Below are 21,807 nucleotides of genomic sequence, written 5' to 3'. Positions count from 1 at the left end.
TATTCTTTTAGATGAAATCCTCATGATACAAATTACAAAAAAGTTTTAAAATGAAAAAACTATTATCATTTAATATAGTATATATATATTTTCTTTCCAAACCTTCTCGTGCATTTTTACATAATGCAACTTGGAGAATATATAATTTTTAAATTAACAAGTGGCACTGGATAATTATTTCCCTAAGGTAGTCAAATTTAAGTTTCTTATAACAATTTGTATTATATTTGACAATCTAATTAATTAAATAAACTTATGTTGAGTTTTCCATATGATATTAAAAAAGTTAAAATCATATCTGTACAACGTATTAAACATTCATCCAGTTACAAAGCCGAGCTGATGAAACCGAGCCGAAAGCCATACTTGTACACCATCTTGTTAAAATTAGGATATTCTGTTCGAAACATAAACCGAGTCGAATTAGAATTCCGTTCTACATTTGGTTTTCAGTTTTGATTGAAGAATATTCGAACTTGAAAACTAAAGGTCGAACCATCAACACCGTGTGAGGTGCAACGTATACTATCTATAAAACCAATGTTTATCATCCATTAGACTAATTAACACTGTTTAAATAGTATATTTTTAAAATGCAGATTAAGTTTCTAGCTAGTTTATAACACATTATTCGTACGTAGAGCTGATAAGTTTATTTTATGTACTCGTATTTGTATGCTAATTATCTATTAAACATGTTAATATTAGTTTTATAAAGTTTAGTTTAAATATTTTTGGGCAATTTCATATACACACTTTTACAAATATTGAAAATATCATATATACCAACGCAAAACTAAAAATATCATACACACACACACACACTTACAAAGTTATTAATATATCATATATACTCAATTCATTAAAATTAATTTAAAAATCATTATATTACCATGGTATGATTATATGTGATAAAAGGTTTACAATGTAGACCATTCGATACAATAACCTTCGAAGGGTTTGCATGTTTGAAAAAGTGGCGAGAGACGATTTGGTTGTCGTTAAAGACGAGAAGTTAAAAAAAATTGCCATATATGCAAGTTATTAGAAAAATAACGGTAAATGATAATTTATTAAATTGTTATTAATGAATTAGTGTATATATGATACTTTAACTATTTGGTGAAGGCATATATGATAATTTAATTATTTTGTAAGGACATATATGAGATATTAAGTTTTGTTTTGGTATATATGTTATTTCTAATGTTTGTAAGGATATATATGAAACTAATTCTTATATTTGTTGGGTTTCAAGAGACGGTGAGTTAAACACAAATAAATGATTTTTAATGATCAAATTGTTAATTTGTAACAAATCAAAATGGTGCACATACAATTTCACATGCAAGAAGTTAGAAGTCTTTTGGGGAGTACAGTAGTACACTAGTACACTATGAGAAACAAAACATGGTGATTCCTAATTTCCAAGTTTCCAACTAAAATGAACATTTGGGCTTTCTTATGTTGGGCTGTGTGCATGGACTAAGAAATGACAGTTCATGCCTTCATGGTCCATCAAGTTGACGTGATGGCTTTAATGGGCAATCTTTGAGGCATGGCTCATTAATTGTTCCAAAATGAGTAATACCGGGCACGCAAATCGACCAACGCTAGACCGTCCTAGACCCATTACGTTAGAGGTAAGTAAGCCCTGATCACTCAAAGACAAGGCAATTGGTGCTTAGGATTAGTCTTCGAACCCACAACCAAAGGATTATTGTTCCAAGTTATATGCCCTTCTCAGCCAACTGAGCTACATGATGGGGACTGGGGCATTGTTAATCGGTAAAACACTAAAATGCAACTGAACTACATGTGATAATAACTTTAATGACAGCTAAGACACTCTCAAATTCTTCTCTATTACTTGCATTTTTTTTACAATCACTGGACTTGAACCCATAACATTTAGAAAGACAAAACCTTATCCAGTTCTTTGATATCGCTGGTCAAAATCCTTTAGGTACTTATGCATTATAACTAACATTTTAATTGCTATTTTCTCAAATCTTTCTTTAATACATTTTTTTTTCATAATGTGACTTGAATAAAATGGTGTTAACTCCTAACTTTTTCTCCTACCAAACTGAATTCAGAGAATATGTTCTATAACCATACTATGTTATTTCTTATAACATATAAATAATCAAAACATTACATGGGTGTTACAAAACTATATTTAACTATTTGTCCCATTACTTTCTAGGCACCTTACAATATTAGGTCCCTAACAAAACCTTAAAAAAACACTACAACCTTTATAATACTTGAAACACACTACATTCATTCCTTCAACATGACACAACTTTCATAGATGAAAAGAGCGACGAAACCGCTTCTCCTACCTTCAAGTAAAGATTATTCGGTTGCAAAAGATCGTGCGTCCCGTCCGCCTTTTGCAATTTCTCCACCACTTCTCCAACTGGATTCACCAATACAAGCTGTAAACAAATTTAAAGTGTTACATTTTTTTTTAACCATAACTAGAAAACTGTCTTTATTTTTGTATATCAATAATATTATATGATTATTATTATTATACAAAATTACAACTTACCTCAACACCTTTCTTTTCTAATACCCTTCTGAGTTCTTGGAAAAACATCACTCCGTTCGCATCAATGGCACTTACAGCTGAAATTTATCGAAAACGAGACAACGTTTTTAGAGTTTTATTTTTAAGTTGCATCAACGAGTCGAATGACTTTTCATTTAAGGAATTACCGGCAAGGTCTAGAATTAAAAATTTGAGATCAGAATGGCTTTTCATTTCTTCTTCCTCATAATCTTGTATCCACCTCAAAATCCTTCAAGAAACAATTAAAAAAAATCAAATATGACTTAAAACCATAAAATGATAGGGGTGTGAATTTTTAACATGACACGATCATAACATGAAATTTGTGGGTTTGGTATAAAGAGTTCGGGTTCTGAACCCGTCAACCCATTTAGCTAAATGAGTAAGGTTCATGTCAACTTGACGGGTTCACAAGTTTGACCTGTTTAACCCGTTTATTTATTTTTTAAATGTATTTTTTCTGTGATAATTTAGGTTAGTTGGGTATTTTATGTCAAAATTTACAAAAGTAAAAAAAAAAAATTGACATAAGATTTTATAACTGAAATGTAACTGTTTTATATAAATTTTTATTTTTTGTTGTAAACGTAAACTTATAGTACTAATATGTGAAAGTTCAAAAAAAAACAAAATGTGTTCGGGTCAACCAGTGAATATGCGGGTCGTGTCCGGGTTCACGTTTTTTACACGATTTTCGGGTTCGGGTCGTGTTGGGTTGGACCCACGAACACGGCCGTTTTAACACCAAAATGAACTAAATCTTATTACAAAATCAAGTAAATTTACCTTTCATTGAGATAATTGGAGTTTGCAAAACTAATTGGAGCTTGAATGCTTAAAATCAAGAAACCTGGGACTGACACAGCATCCTTGTACTGATGTTTGTTCCTAAATATATGAGTACCCGGTATGTTCCCCAACACCACTGTTTTCGGTCTTGTCATTTGCAACACCATCTTGAATATCGAAATTCCCACCTAAAAATATAATAATCAAATGAGTAAATTGCGGTTTTTCGTCCATATGGTTTTATTTTTTAGTAAACTGTGATTTTTGTCCTTTTTTTATACCCCAAATAAACCCCAATCAAATTATAAATTTCACTTATTTTTAGTTTTATACAAACTTATAATTATGTTACACTATGAGATTAATTAAACACTTACCGCAAGTGCGAGTCCTTCTTGAACCGATATAAATATAACACCAAAAAAAGCACTTAACATCACCACGAAGTCGAATTTATCGACTTTCCATATTTGGTAAGCCGCCGGGAGATCAACGAGACCAACGACTGCCGTGACAATGATTGCGCCTAGTACGAGGTTAGGTGTGTACTGAAACAACGGCATTAAGAAAAGAAGCGTGACCATAACCGTCACAACCATTATTATGTTGGAGACTGCGGTTTTGGCTCCAGCGTTGTGGTTAACAGCTGATCGTGAAAATGTACCTGCAATTAATGATTCGGGTTATGAGTTAGGTAAATATTTTAATGTGGGCCCATTTTTTACCAGAACCCAGTTTTACCCGAAACCTGACCTGTAGTGACGTAACATGATGTGGTGGAGCCCACAACATTCATAAATCCAATTGCAATCATTTCTTTGTTGCCATTAACTTGGTAATTCTTTATGGCAGCAAATGTTCTTCCTACCGCGATACCTTCCTGTGTAAAATGACAAAAATATCCTTTTTAATAATGACGAGCTATAAATATGTTTTTAAACTATGCGCTGAAAGTAGTATGCTTACGGTTAGGGAAATGATGCCGGTGATGAGACCGGTTTTCAGGACTAAACCGATGTGGCTTCCGTGAAAATGTAACATGTTCCATGATGGTGGGTTTAATCCTTGTTCTAGTTTTCCAATCTATGTAACACATTAAGTAATAGTTATACTTTGTATTTAAATATGTGTAGTTAAATTATTAAGTAGATATAATTAATAATATATACCACAGAAATGCCATGGTTTTGTGCTTTGAAAGCAAAAACAAAGAGAGTTGAGACCACAACTTAAAGCAAAGGTGCTCCTGCTGATATCCAAAACAACTTTGGCTTCTTAATACTCTGCATATAAGAAATATTAATTTTATTAAATATATAAGTACCATAACTTATAAATTAATTATATTTACTTTTTAAACATTTGTAGTTTTTTTTTTTTTGAAAATATTTTGATTTTATTCTTAAAAAAGATTAGGCCCAATGTGAATCATATATATTTACTTTCGTTTTTTTTAAACCGTTTGGTTTCGGTTTTTTCGGTTTCTGGTTTTTGGGTTCGGTTCGGTTTTGGATGCAGTTTTTTCGGTTTTGCTAATCGAGCCAAAACTTTTTTGGCAAAAAAAATAAACTTAAGATATTGAAATTGGGCATGATATATTTTTTTATTTAAACCTAATGATTAATAAAATATTGAACATTTAGACCTCAAATATTAAAAGTTACAAGAAAAGACAGATTATATCAAAATTCAATATCAAAACTAAAAGTACCAGTATTATAATTATTAGTTATTAACCATATGTAGAAACCAAATATATTTGTTATTATTCACATGCTTAAACTAAACAAATAGTCATTTGTAGATTTTGTTTTAATGGTTATGGTTAAGATGTTTTGGTTAAACTTGTTCGGTTCGGTTTTTTCGGTTCTTAACAAAATACAAAACCGAACTAAAACCAATATTTCGGTTTTTGTTAAAGGTTAAAACCGAACCGCCGGTTTCTCATTCGGTTTGGTTTTTTCGGTTCAGTTTTTTTGGTGTTTTCGGTTTCAGTTTGGTTTTTTATGTTTTATGCTCACCCCTATTAATTCCATATGGCCATATATACTTACAATGTGTCTTGTAACTAGCAGGAATAAAAGAAAACAAAAACCCATGAGGATAGTTTGCCATGACCACTGCACCACAAATTAATATACAATTAGAAATTCAGAAGAATTGCGCGAAGGGTATATAATAATAATAATAATAATAATAATAATAATGAAGAAACGTGGATCTACTCCCTGGTAGCAGATCTACTTTCCTCGAGTGTGATTATACTGTTTCACCGATGGTTCCTCTGGATCTGTGTTCTTCCACCTACAAAATGAACAGCGCCGTTACTTACCCCTCAGAAAGGGACAGAGGGGTCCTCTTTGAGGTAACCCTCCGGCGTGAGAATCAGTATCTTTGTGGAGAAGATAATAGTGTGTGTAAGAGAATCTCCAGGGTATTGCTGAATAGCTGAATACCCTTTTGATTGTGAGACTGTCTGTTTGTATGTAACTGACTGTGAGTAAATGTGATTCAATATGATTGAATGTGTTATCACTGCTTGTAACTGTCAATGATTGAGTATGAATGTGTCATCAAAGTGGAGTTGATGCTGTATTTATAGTGCTAGGGTTACCACCGGTTGGGCTCAACCTCGTTGGCTTCCTCCAATCGCACTGCGCCACGTGTTCTCTGGGACACCTGGCGCTTTCTCGTTGGTTGTAATCACGTGGTAACACATGTGTCATGCTGAGTTGTCGACCTTTCATTTGGCAGCTATCAACATCAGCATATTCTTTCTCCTTAAAAAGATGCCTTCTGGAAGGTTGTCTGACGTGCACAATCAAGGTTGCCCTAATCCTGATTGGGATAAGGACGAGGTTGATTATGCGCACGTGTGATATGCGCCCATCTTGAGGATGCGCGAGGTCTTCTCTTTATTCTCACGCGCAGATATTTCATGCGCAGATGTGATATGCACGAGCATGTGATATGCGCCGCGCGCTGATGCGCTGCGCGCATATGTGATGCGCGAGCATGTGTGTCTGGGCAGATGTGATATGCACGAGCATGTGATATGCGTCGCGCGCTGATGCGCCGCGCGCATATGTGATGCGCGAGCATATGTGTGCCTGGGCATATGATGCCTGAGGATGTTTTGTATGCGCCATGCGCATAGGTTTTGGCTTTGTGTCTTCATAATGTCTTTATCTTGTGGGTTGACCCGCCTTGCTCGGTGTTGAGGCGGGTACATACCTCTTCAAGCCCCCCCAGTCTAATGTGTGTCTTATCTCGCGCGAGCGCGGTAAGATGGATATTAGACTTACTGATTTTTGTCTTTAAATGGGGTTTTGTCGTTTTCCTGGTTGCTTCCATCGTTGCGCGAAGTTCTATCCATTTGGTTGAAAACGAAGGGTTGAAAACGACGGGTCGAACACGTGGTTAGTTGGTGGTGACGTGCGCCGTAAACATGTCAGACGTTTCGTGTGCTCGAGGTGCTACAGTTGCCTTTCACGTCCCCTCACACAGCTGTCTTGAACACGTGTCGCGCTCGCATTGGTTAGCACCTGCGAGTGGGGGCGCGTCTCTGCTCCGTGGCAGGTCGGTTACAATTTTATGTCCCCTCAACAGTGTTAGGGACACGTGTCGCGCCCTCGTTGGCTTGCACCCGCGAGTGGGGGCGCGTGAAATCCGATCAGCTGCCACATTTCTCTCTCCTGGGCCTATAAAAGGAGGCCCTTAGGAAATTTTTTATCTTCATCTTCATTGTTGATAATTTTCGAGTTTCTGCCTTTCATATTCTGAATTGAGTGTTTTCATCTTTTCGATTTCTCGATTATCTGCTGCTGCAGTTGTATGTCTGATAGTTCAGACTCGTCTAGCCCCTCAATCACCTCTGTTGCCTCTCGAAGACGCCGTGTGAAATCTGTGGTGATGTCGACATTGAAGCAAAAGGGGAAAGGGAAGAGGGTTGTTGAGACCACATCGGAGGAAGTAGGGAGGACCAAGGCCACCAAAAGGTGGAATGAAATCCTCTGCAAATTGAAGCAGGCCGATCTCGACAACCTCATCGCCTCTCAGGGCTTTCCCACCCTGTTTGGCTGCATGTTGCCTAGGTCCGGGCAAAAGGCGGCGGACCCGCCTGCCGGCTATATATCCCTATATAGCCACTTTTTCACCCACTGCAACCTTCGTCTCCCGATGACAAGGTTTGTGGGTGCACTGCTGAAGTTCTATGGGATTCATATATCCCAAGTCCATCCGTTTGGACTCGTGCGCGTGACTCACTTTGAGTTCATGTGCAAATCCCAGCGCGAGGAACCCACTCCTCGGCGCTTTCAATATTTTTACAAGCCCAAGATCCATCACTATTGGATCTCCTTCATTCCTCGCAGTCAGAAGGTGAAGTGCTCCACTGTTTCATTCAAGAGCCTTCATGACTGGTCTGAGAGGTTCTTTTACATTAGGGCTGGTGTGATACCCATCCGTATGACCATGCGCTCTATCTCTTCTGCGCCTGCGGATGAGGGTGTCCTCAAGAACCCAACTGGCGCCTGGGTTAAGAAACTGACCGCCGAACCATCCCTCGCGAAGAAAATTTGCGAGGAGGCGCTGGTGGGGGTCGGCATGAGTAAGCTATGGGCCGACAGCGCGCTTGAGCCCGTTATCCAAGTCGACGGGTTGTGTAAGTTTATTTCATTGCTTTATTTATTTTTTCTGCGCGAACATAATTATTTTGCTGATATCACTTGACTTGTTTTTGCGCAGTCACCAAGGATTATGTCCTTGCCGCTTATGATGAACAAGTGGAGGGTGGCTCCGTCGCGCTTGGCGCTGGGGAAGTTGGTTTCCCAGATCGCTTCGATGACATGTTCATCCCAGTGGATCTGGAATTTGACTTTGACAGTGACGCGCCTGGTAAGCCTTCGCACTTATGCTCATTCCTTTAGAATACCCAAGTTTATTAACAGTTCTGTTGGTTGTTTTTGTAGATGCGCTTGAAAACTACGAGCTAGAGCTCGCGGAAGAGGAGGAGGAGGAAGAGGAGGCGCCCCTACTAAAGCGCAAAGCTAAGGGGAAATCTGGCGCAGGGGCCAGTAAGAAACAGAAGAAAGATGACACCCCTGTCGCTCATCCCCATGCTCAAACGAAGGGACCTAAGGAAACCCAGGTGTTTACCACAAAGGTTTCTTTAGCTTCCCTGCCTGTGAGAGTGGGCAGACCTCCTGTCCACTTGAGGTATGGTGGCGTCGCCTCCTCCTTTCGCGCGGCTGAAGAGAGAAGCAGTGCCGCGCCTGCAACAGGTATACTTTATTTATCTTCATCTGGCTGAATTGTTATTAAACCTTTCCTCCTTGAATGTTTGCAGAACCGGCGACGGTTGCAGATGAGCCACAGGCGCCACAAGGTGCTGAGGCTGCGCCGGGGGCTGCTTCGGAGTCCCCTGTTCTACCCTCTGAAAAGGGTAGAATGAATTTTATGGCGATGTTCGCCGCGCGAACAGAATTGCGCCAAGGTATGTTTTGCACACTTGTCTTCTTTATTTTTCTTTTGGATTCAGTCATAAACCATTTTTCCTTGTTGATTTGTTCATAGGAGTTGTAGCTGGCGTACAAGTTGCTGGCGACACTCCTGGCGCCGTTGGCGGCGCCGCTGGTTCTGGTCCTGCTCCTGCTAGTGCTGATTCTCCCCTTATTGGGGTTACAAAAGAGCAGGAAGCCGTATTGCGCGCCGAACTGGCGGCGTCGAAACCTCCCTCGCCTCCTCCTACCCGCAGCCCTCTCCGCAAGGCTGGTTTGGAGCCCCCCAGGTCGCAGGAGAAGAGGCCTATTCAAGAAGATGAGGAGGATGAGGGGGCTCAAGCTGAGGACTCCTTGGGAGACCGCGCCAGCCCTGCGATGCCACAAGCCTTCGCAGCGCATACTTCTGGTGGGGCTGGCGCTGACTTTTCTGCTTCATCCCCGCAGGTATGTTTTAATTTGTTGCTCCGCTGCGCGTACCTCCATATAAGTATGTTTTATGACTTAGAACATTTCTTGTGTTTTGTATGAAGGTGACCACGTTTATCGCCCGAGATGGAATATTAATGAAGAAAGTTCCTTCCAATCCATGGGCGTATGCGAGGACTTCTGGGCTCATGCCGTGCCTCCTACTGAAAGGAGGTATCAGGAGGAGCGCACTCGCGCTGACTTGCTCAACGATCACATTTTCGCTGGGTCAGCTTTCTTTGCTGCCTCCCAAGAGCTTCATCGCGATTATATTAAAGTACGCGATGCTCTTGTGGCAGCCCAGCAAGAGGCTAAGGTGGCTGCCTGGAACCTTTCTGATGCTCGCGCACGAGCTGAGAAACTCCAGGCGGAGCTCAGCGAAAATAGAGCAAGTTCCAACACCGCCTATATTAAGCGCGGGCATGAGCTCCAAGCTGCGCGGGAGAAGCAGCAGTTGGCGGAGGCCGAAGTTGCCAAGTACGCGCGTAGAGTGCGTGTCTTGGAACAGCAGGCTGAGGCGCGTGACCAAGCTATCGTCCAGAGTATCACTGAAAAATCATCATTGGAGAGCGAGGTTGCGCGCCTGAAGAGGGAGTTGGCGGCCGCGCAGGCCGATAGAGATGAGGCCTTGGCGACGGCGGCGTCCAGCCAGGAAGCACTTGGTGCTGCGCAGGCGGAGAATGAAAAAATCTTGGCGGCAGCAGCGTCTGATAAGGAGGAGCTACAAAAGACTAAGGAAACTGTTGAGTTATTAAACTCCCAGGTTCCTGTCCTCGAGACGTCTGTTGCTGGCCTCAGCGCAGGATCGCCAATGGCTGGTGTCACATGGCATAACTCGCTGCGCTTTGGCGATGAAATATTCCGCCGAGTTTCAGGCCCTTGTGATGGACTGCAATGCCGCCGCGCGCTTGGTGGGCCTAGCTGAAGGGTTTACGGATGGGTATGAATATGGCATGTTGAGGAAGAACCCATCCGAGTACCCTTACAAGAGCGATGCGGCCTGCGCGGACATGGCCGCGGTGGGGGAAAAGTACATGAATACTCCCATCCCCATCCTTATGCAGGTACCTTGACCTTAATGAGTTTTACTTGACTAATTTTTCCAAGTGTTTTGTACTCAATACTTTTCTAATGATTTTGCAGATAGCTGCGCTTGCTGACCAGCCTGACCTCGGCGCACTAAAGAAGTTGCTCGATGAATGCGAGAGGGCTGGTGGCGATGATGGTGGCGCGGGGGATGCTGGCCCTACCAGCGGTTCTGGTGCGGCGAAAAAATCTGCTCCTGACACCGTTGTGATCGAAGACTCCAATGAGGAGGAAGAACTTGACTATGGTCAGTTCGGAGATGAGGAGCAGACCGCGCCAGATGCTGCGGGAGATGATGAGGGTGATGAAGCGGCTGACGTCGACGTGGAGACTTGAGAAGCCCTTCATCAAATTTTACATATTTAATTTTTTATACTTGTAATTTGTAACTCATCATACTTGTAAATTTCAATCCAATGGAATGAAACTTGTTTTCTCTTTTTCACATCTTGCGCATTTCCATTCATCTCTTCATGTTTGCTTGTATAGATATAAGATATGGTTGCACGTTAAAATAAGAACAAGGTTGTAAGGAAATTATTCACTTAACCATAGTCGTATTTTGTAAGTGGTTTCGCAGCATCTTGTTTATGCTGACATGCGCGATAACTTTTCACAATTCCTTTTTCGCGCGTCATAGTCGCGCTGTTTTTACATGGAAGTATGAGTTTTAGCCATTACATGTCAGCATGTGTTACTCAGATATCCACTATGATTCCTCGCGCGATCTCGAACCTGAGACCTTAACGACTATGTTATGGCATGTACTTTGCCTTAGTCGTTTAAGGAGTTTTATGATCAAGCTGCGCGGGGTGTAAGATGGATGTTTGTGAGTGTTTTGAGCTAAGGCTCTTTGTTTTGGGCTAAGGCCCTGACGTGTTTAGAGTTAAGACTCATTAACGTGTTTGAGCTAAGGCTCGTATGTTTGGGCTAAGGCCCTGATGTTTTAGAGTTAAGACTCGTTAACGCGTTTGAGCTAAGGCTCGCGCATGTATGTTTTACTTCGTTTTATTTTGTTTTGAAGTCAATATAGTATTGTCATATTGCTCCAAATTAATAAAGGAAGTGTGAAACATGTATGCAAAGGTAATAGAACAAATATTGAAAGATAGCGCGAATCATCATTCATGATGGCTTAAAAGCCTTGATTACATATTTGAACTTTTACATGAAGCATTTTCTAAGCTGTGCCGCGTTCCACGCGCGCGGTATCTTTTTTCCATTCAAATCTTTTAAAGTGTACGCGCCTTTCCCCAAATCTTCTGAAATTTGATAAGGTCCCTCCCAATTGGGGGACATTTTTCCTGGGGGTATTGCGCGACTAGCTTCATTGTTTCGAAGGACAAAATCATTTTTCTTGAAGTGGCACTCTTTAACGCACTGATTATAATATTTTTCCAGCTTTTTCTTGTATCTAGCTTCATTGATGATAGCCGCTTCTCTTCGCCCTTCAAGCAAGTTAAGGTCCAATCTTCTTTCGCGCTCGTTATCAGTTTTGCTCATCATGAGTACCCTATGGGATGGGCATCCAATTTCTGCTGGGATCATAGCCTCTGTCCCATAGGTTAGGCTGAACGGGGATTCGCCATTGCTAGTTTTGCTTAATGTCCTGTGCGCCCACAGGACATTAGGTAACTCTTCGACCCAAGAATGGGATTCTCCCTCCAACCTTTTTTTCAGCCCATTTAGCAAACTTTGATTCGCGCGCTCCACTTGGCCATTCCCCTGAGGGTGGTAGACCGACGTGAAGATTTGGTTGATGTGCAATTCTTTGAGCCAGCTTGATATCTTCCTGTCAGTGAATTGTTTGCCATTGTCGCTCACAATTTCCATAGGAAGGCCAAAACGGCAAATGATGTGGCTCCAGATAAATTGCTTCATCGCCTCAGCTGTGATTTTTGCTAGTGGCTTGGCCTCAACCCATTTTGTGAAATAGTCTATCGCCACTACCAAAAATTTCACTCGCCCTTGCGCTTGCGGCAGGGGCCCCACAATATCAATGGCTCATTTGTGGAAAGGCCATGCGGAGGTCACTGGAATCAAGTTGTTCTTTGGACGCATGGTGTTTGGCGCGTAGCTCTGACATGCCTTGCATTTTTGGATTTCTTTTAGCGCATCCAAGTACATGCCTGGCCAATAGTAGCCTGAGCTCATCGCCTTGGCAACCACCATGCGCGGACCAGCGTGAATTCCACAGATTCCTTCATGAATCTCCCTAATCACATAGCTTGCTTCTTCAGCATCCAGGCATTTCATGAGCGGTCCAAGATAAGAGCGCCGATATAATGTACCATCAAGTAATTCATAGTTCTGTGCCTTGTGTCTTATCTTTCTCGCCTGTGCGCGATCGTCCGGTAACTTCCCCTCCTTCAGGAATTCCATTATTGGAGTTATCCAGGATGAAGGGGTTGTATGAATTACAAGGACCGATTGCGTTTGCACTGACGGGCTGCTCATTACTTCCACCCTGACATCTTTGCCAAAGTGATCAAAATTAGTTGATGCCATTTTACTCAACGCGTCAGCGGACTTGTTTTCGCTGCGCGAGATGTGTATGATTCTGAAGAAGTCAAACTGCTCAACGAGCTTTTTTGCCTGCTCTAGATACAGAGGCATTGTGTTCTCCTTGGCGTCATATAGGCCGTTGACCTGAGCAGCTACCAAGTAAGAATCAACATGCGCCTCTAGTCTTTTAACCCCAAACTTGCGCGCGATGCGCAGACCAGCCAGCAGGGCTTCATACTCAGCCTCATTGTTGGTACTCTTGAAGTCCAACCTAATAGCATAAGTATATTCATGATTATCAGGGTCCACCAGTTTGAGGCCTGCGCCGGACCCTTCGTTGTTGGAGGCTCCATCAGTGAATAGCCTCCAAACATCTTCTTCATCATTTGCTCGCGGAGGGTCTACCTCGCGCTGAGCTTCTTCAATCTTTCCCTCTGGGATTTCCGTGATGAAATCCGCCAAAACTTGACCCTTTATCGCTGGACGGGGCTTATAAGTGATCGTGTGTTCACCTAATTCCAGCGCCCACTTTGTCAGCCTTCCGGAGAGCGCGGGGCGTCGCAAGACTTGCTGGATGTTGTAACCAGTTAGAACTTCAATAGGATGACCATTGAAGTATCTATGGAGCTTGCGCGACGCGTGTGTTAGTGACAAAACTAACTTTTCCATGATGGAATAGCGCGTCTCAGGGTCTGTGAGCACCCGACTCACATAGTATATTGGCGTTTGGATCCCCTTGCGATCCACCAATAATACTGCGCCGATCGCGCGGTCTCCAGCTGACAGGTACAATGTAAGGGTTTCGCCAGGAAGTGGAGCTGTGAGCGCTGGCAACTTTATGAGACATTCTTTTATCTCAGTGAAAGCTTGCTCAGCCTCAGGCGTCCACTTGAATTGGCTCTTCTTCAAACAGTTCCTCAATGTGTTAACGAATGGAGTAGATTTGCTGGCGTGGTTCGCTAGGAACCTGTTTATTGACACCAATCTACCATTCAGCTTCTGAACCTCTTTCATGGTGGATGGTGAAGGCATGTCAAGGATGGCTTCCACCTTTTCAGGGTTCACCTTGAAACCATCCTTAGTGACCATTACACCAAGAAATTTCCCATCTTCTGCGCCGAAAGTACATTTGCTCGGGTTGAGCTTCATGTTAACTTCCGTTAGGCGCTGAAGAGTTTCCTCGATGTCTTTGAGCATTTGTCTCTCCTCCCTGCTCTTGATCACCAAATCATCAACGTAGACTTCTAGATTTCTTCCGATTTGTTCACTGAAAACCGAATCCATAAGTCTCTGATAGGTTGCGCCCGCATTCTTTAAACCAAAGGGCATTTTTGTGTAACAAAAAACACCCTTGTCGGTTCTGAAGGCAGTCTTGTCTTCATCCTGTGGTGCCATTTGAATCTGGTGATAGCCTTTGTAGGCATCCAGGAAACATTTGAGCTTGAATGGCGCCACGGAGTCCACCTTTGCGTCGATGTTTGGGAGGGGGTAACAGTCTTTCGGACATGCTTTGTTGAGGTCCTTGAAGTCAATACACATTCTCCATGACCCGTTGCTTTTCTTTACCATCACAGGATTGGCTACCCATGTCTGGTATCGGATCGGGCGGATGATGTTTGCGCGCAACAGGTCCTCCACTTGCTCATTCATGGCCTTCGCCTTTTCATCCCCCATGATTCTCTTTTTCTGAGCAATTGGCTCCACCGACTTGAACGTGTTAAGAGAATGTTGCGCCAAGTCTCGCGGGACCCCCGTCATATCGGAGTGTTGCCACGCGAAAACCGACGTGTATTTTGTGAGCAACTTTTTCATTCTCAATCTCGTTTCGTCTGAAATGGTAGCGCCAATTGTGACAGTTTGCTCTGGGAATTTTGGGTTTAAAATCCACTTCTCTGGCGCATTGTCAGCCATTGGAAGTTTCATTCTCCCTTCCCGCGGCGTGCTTGTCACTGCGCACAAATGATCGCGGTAAACAAATGTTACGCCTGTTGGTGTAGGGAACCCCAATGCGCCGTGCGCTGGCGACGGTACAGCATTAAATTGGGCAATCGTTCCCCTACCCAGGATCATATTGTGGCATGACGTGGTGGGCAAGACCAAAAAGTTGACAACTTCGGCTCGCTTGTGCTCATCATCCCCCATAGTTAGTTCAAACTGAATCTGGCCTAGGGGATGTATGATTTCATTTGAGACACCACAGATTGGTGCGTTCACAATTTCGAGCCGCGCTTGGTCTGCCGTGTCTAAGTTTCTGAAACACTGCTCATACATAATGTCAGATTCGCTTCCAGTGTCCACCAGGACCTTTGACACTTCGTAATGAGCAATGTGTGTGGTGATGACGAGAGGACTGCTTATTGAAGGGCCTCCCCTGATTCTTGGGAAGATGACTTGCTGCTCGCGCCAATCTCCGTGGATTTGCGCGCTTCTCTTTTTTGACGTCTGCCCTTGTCGTCCCCCCTCAGCCACACAGATTCTTTTGTATTTCTTGCTGGCAGAGGCTCCTTCCGGTTGCTCATCTTCTATTCTTTGGTTTTTTACCAAGTGAGCCAGCCTGCCTGACTTTACATCCTTCTCGATCGCATCCTTTAAATGATGGCATGCGTCGGTGTTGTGGCCCGGGGACCTGTGAAATTCACAATATTTGCCACTGTTTTGCGGTCCCTTGTAGTGTAGTTGCTTGGGGGGCTTGAATTGGACATTCTCAGTACTTAACACCTGTGAAGGTGTTTTAGTGAGGGGCGTCCATATTCTTGGCAGAGGTCTGCTAGGATCTCTGCCGCCCTCCCTCTTGTCACCCTCCCCGCGATTACGAACTTCTTTTTGGGGCTGGGGTGAGGTTGATTGCGCTTGTTTTTTCCGCTGAAGAAAAACTTGTTGGCTGCAACCTGGACCATACAGAGTTCTGTTTGGCTCTCTTCTCTTTGCTGCGCGGTGATTCTGCCTGATGCGCTCTTTCTCTTGCCCTATCTTGGGCAATCTGTTTCTCATTTCTCGCGAAAACTCGCGATGCCTCCATTAGCTTGGCCCACGTGGTGGGCATACCATCTTTGCTTACGAGAGCCCGGCGGAGTTGATCACTGCGCGCTCCTTGTATAAAGGCCACGCGCAGGAGCTGCTCAGTTATACCCCCGATTGCCAGGGATTCCTGATTGAACGAGTGATGTAATCTTCAATCGTTTCATCATTCCTGCGTATGCAGTGCATGATGTCATCAGGATCGCGCGTGTGCCTGCGCTGCTGTACGAAGTGGGCTTGGAACTTTTCTAATAGTTCCTCGAACCCATCAATTTGCCCTGTCGGCAAGCTCTCGAACCATACCCCGCGCTGCGCCCGTGAGGCAGCGAGCAAACATATGACACCATGTTGGCATCGTCCAGCTCTCTAGGTTTCCCGTGTTATAGAAACCTTGCAAAAAGTCATCTGGATCTGTTGTGCCATCATATTTGCCCAGACCAGTTGCATCTTTGTCTTGTGCTGGATGGGAGCCTGCGCGATGCGCGCAGTAAACTTTGAGTGTTTTACCAGGATGGCTGGTCTGTAGGGCGTGGTTACGTCCACTTGCCCTCTGACCGGTGGGCTGTACGGCATGTGCAGATCCAGATCTGCTCTGGCTCCAGGCGCCATGTTCACAGGCGCGCGGAGCTGTGAGCCTCCTGCATGAGTATCCCGTGTCTTCCTCATGCTATGCACTTCTTCATCACTGAACTCAGTGTGTGCAGTGTGAACAGAATGTCCTTCTTCCGGCGCGCCGCGGCCTCTTTGTAGTCTGCTTATCAAAAGCTTGCCTTTGTGTTTGGTCGGCTAGCTTCTTCTGCTTGACCATTTCGTTGTACTTTTCAATCAGACGCCGCTGCTCGTTTATGAGCCATTCATTCGGATCATTTGCTTCATCTTCTGGACCCATTGGTCCTTTCAGCTTCGCGCCGGCCATATTTTGTAACGTGAGATCGTCTGGAGGAGTTTCAGTCTGGCCGTGAGGGGTTGTGAGGAAGGGACGGTTGCTGGTGGTACGCGTAGAATCACGCGGAACCCTCAGAACCTGCTGTCCGTCGTTAACACCCTCACGTTCAATATCCTCCAGAGCTTGATCAACGTTACGAACTCCAGAAACCATGGTGATTGATTTTTTTTTTTTATAGATCTGATGAGATCTGATTGCCGTTTGTAACAGTGGATGGCGCCAATGAAGAAACGTGGATCTACTCCCTGGTAGCAGATCTACTTTCCTCGAGTGTGATTATACTGTTTCACCGATGGTTCCTCTGGATCTGTGTTCTTCCACCTACAAAATGAACAGCGCCGTTACTTACCCCTCAGAAAGGGACAGAGGGGTCCTCTTTGAGGTAACCCTCCGGCGTGAGAATCAGTATCTTTGTGGAGAAGATAATAGTGTGTGTAAGAGAATCTCCAGGGTATTGCTGAATAGCTGAATACCCTTTTGATTGTGAGACTGTCTGTTTGTATGTAACTGACTGTGAGTGAATGTGATTCAATATGATTGAATGTGTTATCACTGCTTGTAACTGTCAATGATTGAGTATGAATGTGTCATCAAAGTGGAGTTGATGCTGTATTTATAGTGCTAGGGTTACCACCGGTTGGGCTCAACCTCGTTGGCTTCCTCCAATCGCACTGCGCCACGTGTCCTCTGGGACACCTGGCGCTTTCTCGTTGGTTGTAATCACGTGGTAACACATGTGTCATGCTGAGTTGTCGACCTTTCATTTGGCAGCTATCAACATCAGCATATTCTTTCTCCTTAAAAAGATGCCTTCTGGAAGGTTGTCTGACGTGCACAATCAAGGTTGCCCTAATCCTGATTGGGATAAGGACGAGGTTGATTATGCGCACGTGTGATATGCGCCCATCTTGAGGATGCGCGAGGTCTTCTCTTTATTCTCACGCGCAGATATTTCATGCGCAGATGTGATATGCACGAGCATGTGATATGCGCCGCGCGCTGATGCGCTGCGCGCATATGTGATGCGCGAGCATGTGTGTCTGGGCAGATGTGATATGCACGAGCATGTGATATGCGCCGCGCGCTGATGCGCCGCGCGCAATATGTGATGCGCGAGCATATGTGTGCCTGGGCATATGATGCCTGAGGATGTTTTGTATGCGCCATGCGCATAGGTTTTGGCTTTGTGTCTTCATAATGTCTTTATCTTGTGGGTTGACCCGCCTTGCTCGGTGTTGAGGCGGGTACATACCTCTTCAAATAATAATAATAATAATAATAATAATAATAATAAATTACCTCTTTAGTATTATGAAAAACAGAAGACATGACAGGAACCAAACCCATTTCTTTAGTGAAATGAGTGATCCCAAGAAGGGCTTTGAGTTGCTGAAGTGATACTATGATTGCTGCTCCAGCCATGAATCCAATAAGTGTAGCCTTTGACAAGAAGTCAATTATGAACCCAAGCCTATAAACACATAAACATCATCAAAATATATGTTACATGTTTTATACATCATATGATATATATATGTGTGAACCCTCAGGTGGGCAAAAGTGAAATTGCACTAATTTTGACGTTATTTTACTAATCTCGTGAAAATAACGTTAAAAGTGACGGACGGTTAATCAGGCATCATGTAGTGGCGTTGATAGCTGAAAGATAAGGGTACATGCACCGAGCAGCCGGTGTCCCAATGATTGAGTGCTATGTGCCTTATGTCCAAGGCTTGATGCAAAACTACTATCGAGCCGAGGGTCTCACCGGAAGCAGCCTCTCTATCCCTATGGGGTAGAGGTAAGGCTGCCTACATCTTACCCTCCTCAGACCCTACCATAGCTTTGCTATTGGTGGGATATACTGAGTACGATGATGATGATGATGTTTTATACATCATGCATTAAAAAAAAATTATACATTATTTGGAAAGAATGGCTCGGTCCCCCTTTCGACATGACCCATATAATTTTTTTTGACAAAGAGAGATCAACATCGCCCATTTGACATGACATGCAATAAATGTCGTTAAAGCGTGAATTTCATGGACTTATGACATCATTTGGTTGGTAATATCTTAGATGTGCAAATTTTACAAGAGTGTCAAAATGTGAATTCCACCATTTTGTCATGTGAATTCCACCATTTTGTCCCTAGAAAGTATGATTTTTTAAGACAGGTGTCAACTTATGATTGAATAAACTTTTATAATAAGTTATTTATTGAATGGTCGAACAGTTAGGTTGTTTCAAATTTAGTCAAATGGCTATTTACCAATGTTTTAAAAATCGGTATTTTACTTGTACCGGATTGGACTAAAAAATAGTACAACCGGTTGAACCGAGTTATACCGGGAGGTTCAACCGGTTGAATAGTTTACCTTACAATTTTCTATAAATTCAACTTCAACTCCAAAAATAACTCAAAAGTAAATGATTTCATAACAAAAAATAATTCAAAAGTTAATATATATTAAAAAAATAATACAAAAAACACTCAGTTTTAAAAAAATATAGTCCTAAAATTTACACATTTGAACGTTAATTGTTAGGTTAAAAGTAAATTTGGAAAAATATGAGCCGCAAATATAAAAAATTCTCGTACTTAAAACCGGGTTGCCGGTAAAAACTGGTATTTTAGGAAAAAACCGATGGTATGATGTTCTAACAAACCGGCCAAAAATACCGGGCTCAAAATACCGGCCAGCTGTGCGAAATCCGGTTTAACCGGTTCAACCATCCGGTTTGAACCGGTTTTCAAAACACTGCTATTTACCATGATTTTACTACATATTTCATCAGATTTCTATAGTCAGATTGACTGTCAATGTTAATTTTCTTTTGTTACCACTACGATTACCGCAAATAAAATTAACATATTATATTTTTAGTAAACTCATGGCCAATGATGACCGTTGACTATATTTGACCACTAGTCCACCAATAGACATTTTTCATGTTAGATTAACATATTGGATCAAGTTTAGATGCGGTCAATGATGATAGTTGACCATATATTAGACTGTTACATGTTTATAAGGAGTGTGGGGACCTTAGAAATCCAGAGGCTTGAAAGAGTCCTGCAAAGAAGGTTGAAGTGAAAGCCAACTGAAGATACAAAATAGGGTCAAGGGTTGGTGACACTTCTTGTCTTAGCATTGATCCCATCAATAGCGATGCTATCGACACTGGTCCAACTGCTAAATCTTTCGAGCTCCCTAGCACAGCATACACTAGCGGTGGCACAAAACTCGAATCTACACCATATAACCAAACAATATTAATCATATAAATGTTTGTGATCATTAAAATGTTGTGTGTATTTATTTATTGTTTTTGCGTAGTGTTTGTCAAAAACTAGGCAAAAACATGTTTGAAGCCACAAACAATGGCTTCAAACATGCATTCTGGATTTTACTTGTGTATTTATGTTAATCGCTTGTCGATTTGTTCAATGTAAACAAGCAATTATTCTTATCATAAATGCAAAAGTAACATTTTATTTTAAATGTATAAAGTTAAAGATTCTTATTGTATTCCTTTCACTATTGAAATTTATTTGTTCATGTTAAGTATGGTGTCTTTTTGCCATTTTCACAAATTTTTAACCATTATATTATAAGCCCATAGGAGGATAGACCGGTTCGCTTAACAAAATCCTTTCTACGATCAAATACGAAACATGAAACGATCAATAATCTTGATGATCAACGAAAACGAAACTTACATAGACCAACGATAGGTGGAAGATTGGCAAGCTTTGCATAGCTTATACCCTGAAAACAAAAACATACAACCAAACTGGATTCATATCATAACATTATTACATCAAATATAAAATCCAAACACATATGCGAAATATGTAAACCGGATTAGAAGACAAGGATTTAATTACCTGAGGAATGGCTAAACTAGCAATTGTGAGACCGGAAACAACATCGGATTTAAGTAGATTAAGGTTGTAATGAGGAAACCATTGAAGTATAGGGAAAATGTACTGAAAGGCAAGAAGCCATTTTTGCTTAGTGGATTGGCCTTTAAACTGTCTAAGAGGGTCATCAGGAAAGAAAGTTTCTTTGAGCCTATTTTTTAACTTTTGTAAACTACTTCTCTTAGGTGGTGTCTCAACCTTATGAGTCTCCATGGCTATCTCTACACATGGGTTATGATGTTCTTCAAACTTACCCTCCATTTTTGTGTTACACAACTTAATAATCGTGTCGATAACACGAGTTGTTCAAGATTATTACTAGAGTGTATAGAGGAAGAACAAGAATAATAAGATGGAAGCAATATGAGGGGGTGTTAGCACTTATAAAGAGTCATGAGCTAGCTAGCTAGTTGGTGTTGTTTATGTCATGTTATGAAACATGCATCCCCACACACATCCATCAACTTTTTAAATTGAAAAGATGAGAGAGAGATTTAATTTCTTGATTTTTTTTACTTTATTTCAAGAAAAAAAAGGATGGGTATGAAATAGTATGTGGATGAGGGGTAGGCAACTTTTAGGAGTCTTGGTAAGTACAAAAGGACATAAACCCAAAGGGTTTTGGTTGGTTTCATGAGTGGATCAATAATTGAAAAAAAAGGTTTTGATTCATGTTAAAAGTGGGAATATATATAAAAAAAACAATATTGGTTATTTTATGTGTTTCTTGATTGCTACTTATCCTTGAATGGTGCACCTATCTAAGCTGCAGGTCATGACTTCAATGGTGGTTAGTTGACATGGCTTAAATGCATTTCTGGTGTATGCACAGATGTTACAATTTACAAAGGAAGCTTGTCCATGACATATACATGGTCGGTGTGACGTTTAAGACGGTTGTAAAGATATATGATCACTTATGTATTATCATTTTTGTATAACTTTACTAAAATATATTAAGCTTTACACAATTACACATATTATG

General features: G+C 41.9%; 1 pseudogene across 1 annotated transcript; it reads right to left on the bottom strand.

The window, feature by feature from the left end:
* Window positions 1-2,112: 2,112 nt before the first annotated feature.
* On the bottom strand, window positions 2,113-21,339 carry LOC143530164 (putative sulfate transporter 3.3; annotated as a pseudogene). The gene is made up of 13 exons (XR_013134804.1): window positions 20,787-21,339; window positions 20,619-20,667; window positions 19,944-20,148; window positions 18,191-18,362; window positions 5,425-5,490; window positions 4,540-4,653; window positions 4,337-4,453; window positions 4,124-4,250; window positions 3,748-4,034; window positions 3,368-3,558; window positions 2,728-2,810; window positions 2,561-2,637; window positions 2,113-2,444 (listed from the first exon to the last, which is right to left on the bottom strand). The product of XR_013134804.1 is annotated as a putative sulfate transporter 3.3 (transcript).
* Window positions 21,340-21,807: the final 468 nt, after the last annotated feature.

This window comes from Bidens hawaiensis, unplaced genomic scaffold, assembly GCF_021521415.1.
Source record: "Bidens hawaiensis isolate Kalapana, Puna unplaced genomic scaffold, B.hawaiensis_p1.1 tig00008858_1, whole genome shotgun sequence".
NCBI classification, from domain to species: Eukaryota; Viridiplantae; Streptophyta; class Magnoliopsida; order Asterales; family Asteraceae; genus Bidens; species Bidens hawaiensis.
Note: the sequence above shows the minus strand (reverse complement) of the source record. Positions and strands in the feature narration are given on the sequence as shown.